The sequence below is a fragment of the Rhyacophila brunnea genome, unplaced genomic scaffold, assembly GCF_057557595.1.
Source record: "Rhyacophila brunnea isolate RB1 unplaced genomic scaffold, BYU_Rbru_1.0 scaffold_98, whole genome shotgun sequence".
Lineage (NCBI taxonomy): Eukaryota > Metazoa > Arthropoda > Insecta > Trichoptera > Rhyacophilidae > Rhyacophila > Rhyacophila brunnea.
Window position 1 is genome coordinate 1168450 of NW_028233369.1, and position 3178 is coordinate 1171627.

The window sequence follows — 3178 nt, forward strand, 5'->3', positions numbered from 1 at the left end:
ACTTCGCAAGACACTTGAACACATCTCATTTGAGAGAAGAAGAGCAATTGATGAAGATAGATTAGAGGGAGATCTCAAAAGATGCATCAGGGTGTTGTGCAATATTCCTAATCGGCTGACTACGTCTCAATAGATATAATTGATAAAAAGAAACTCTACCCATTTATAAAAAACCATCACACCATTGTAAAGAATTTACACAATATTATCAACCACAAAAATCATGACTTTTTTAGGCCAAGAGAAAAGGGCTCTATTATCATTAATCAATGATGTTTACATTAATAAATCACAAAGAAAAATGATTTTAATAATATTTTAATTCTATTAACATCTATGGAATGATAGATAATTCATTATAAAACTTCATATTCTGGTGATGTACTCTAAAAATATATATTTATATATGTTAATTCAGATCTGTAAGCTTCCGTAGCTCAATCGGTAGAGCGTTGTGCTAATAACGCAAAGGCCGGCGGTTCAATCCCGCTCGGAAGCAAATATTTTGAACCGTTAAAGAAAGAATATTTGATGATTATTTTCTTATAGAGCAGTATCATATTTTTTAAATGTAATAGAATTGGCGAAATTTATGTCTTTTTTCAAATGAGGAATTCTAGTGATAATAATTATAAAAATTTTGGTCATCTATTTTGATAAGCAAAATTATCGGGTTTAAAACAAATTTCTTTTTGTGACAGATCCTAAATATTTATTTATAAATTCTAGACGAATTTACAGATTTCTTTTTTTTATTCAATCATATTGACTTCTTTTTAGAAAGTTCTCTTCAATGATCAGGTACTTTTTGCTTATCTGATGGATCCCACACGTGGCCTCATATTTCTTGTAACCTGTTTAATATCTAATGATTAGAACTGTTTTACCAGGCGGTAGTCGATATATAGGGGGACAATATTCTATATACTTTCCGTCACAGGTTAATTATGCTACTACCAATATATTTGTAGAACGTTGCAGAGTTCATTCAGTCTTCGAGGCACGTTTTCTGCGTTTATCACAGTGATCTCCCAATTTATTCACGGCTTGCCAGTTTTGTTATAATTATACATTATAGTTACGACAGACCACCCCCTTGCGGCAATTTTTCGTTTTGTGTGAATTCAACGTATTCCCGGGTTGCGCTGCGGGTAAATTCTGGCAACTTTTTAAAGCGTTTCTAAAAAAAACACACCACCGCACCCTTTATTTGTCAAGCAAGGTTCATGAATAAAAAAGATAAAATAATTGTAACCCTCATAATAAGTTCTACAATCTTATACATTCCCAATAAGTTATGCGTATTAACTGGTGTCTCATAAGGAATTTAAAGTTTCATCTATAATAATTTCATGTTTTCTAACAACTAACTCACATTATTTATTTTTCTATAAGTAAAAATTTATAATGTTGTCTGTAATTGTATAATAGTAGAGAGTTCGATTATTTTTTACATTTTTTTCTTATATAAAGTATATAATTATTTTTGTAGTCATTTCATGCTCTCAAATATCCAACTTATATCATTTTTTTGATTGTATATACTTTAAAAGTCAAATATTTTTCTTATATAAAAATTAATATTATTTTTTAAACGTTTCATATTTATGTTAATTATAAGGCCTTTAAAGTTAGGATATTTGTAAATTACTAAAATATACTAATATGGTTGTTTTTATGTATCAGAAATAATTTTAAAATCATCCATCACATGCTTATAAATTACTAAATCTTAATAATAAATAATTTGGATATTGATTAAGAAAGTTATAGTTTGAAATCATAATAATATTGTCTCATTAGGCTGCATTTTTTTCATATATAGAAGATTAACGATGAATTTAAATATAACATGTTTATGGTATGTGTATATTTTTTAAAAACAATATTCAAAAATTTGTAATTTGTGGTATATGTTATTTTAATCAACCAAAAAGATGCAAAAATGTATAATATGTGACTTTAATATGTAATTTTCCATTTAATTTGATTTATATAATTAATTTTTCTCATGCCTTTGATTTCTTAAAATCTGAAATGATCTATATTTTGAATAAAAATGCAATATAAACTATATATATAATTTTTTTAAATATAAATCTTTTGTAACACATGGCATAAACATGGTTCTATTTCGATGAATATATGAAATTTTAAGCATTATTCTGACACGTTTACAAGTTTTGAAATAAAAATAATCATAACTTTTATTTGAATTACGCATGTTTATATAATTTTTACCGAAGTTTTTTTAATCTAACCTAATGTCCTGGAATAATTTCTTACTATTTTTACTGTTATTTCTTATTTCGGAAATAAATGTTATATTTCATGCAGGAATGTATATTTTAGATTTGTGATAACAAATTAAAACCAAAAAATAATGGATCGGAATTGAATTACATAACAATTGAAAAATTTAATATACATGCACTGTCCCTGGAATCAACTATAATTTTCTTTGATATTGCCCACATCAAAATATAAAGTATCTTTCACTTCAGTACTACCTTATAGCCTAAAACATGTTTATGATGCAATTTTATATATTTATATGCCCTCAAATTGTTTTAATCCCTAAAATACCATAATTTGTATTTACATTTTATATAAGATGTCTATTCCATTAATTTTTGAAATATCACACTTTAATAGGCGAGTAATCATGATCTATTTTCATATATATCTCTTTATGTTATTATTTATTTGTATATATAGGTGAATATTGGATTATTTGGAGTAAAATATTTATCTATTCGTTAAACATAAAAAAAAGGTTCGATGCAATTTAAAAGACACATCCAATTAAAAATTGCACACATTATTTGATATAAGTAGGCTTTATAAAATTCCTGTAAATTTATGGTCAACCCATTCCTTTATAAAAAAATAAATATTTAATTTGTTTTATATTTTTTTTTACATTTTATCGTCACGTAATAAATATTTTTGAGATTGACTTTAAAATTAAAAAAAAAGTTGCGTGATTAAAATTTTAGAAAAATAATGACATAAAAATATTTAATTTGCCTAATTTCTATTTGAAAGTAATTTTAGCTTCTGAGCTGATTTTCATAAAGAAAGTATTTTTACCCGTCTAAAGCATTGTGTTTTACAGCCTGTATAAATCTATGGTCTATTCGTATATTTCAGCAAACATAAAACCAATAAACATTCA

The 3178-nt window shown here is 25.6% G+C and overlaps 1 non-coding gene across 1 annotated transcript; it reads left to right on the forward strand.

Annotated features, from left to right (window-relative positions):
- Nucleotides 1–426: 426 nt before the first annotated feature.
- TRNAI-AAU (transfer RNA isoleucine (anticodon AAU)) lies at nt 427–499 on the forward strand. The gene has a single exon. It is a non-coding gene; the product is annotated as a tRNA-Ile (tRNA).
- The last annotated feature ends 2679 nt before the right edge of the window (nt 500–3178 follow it).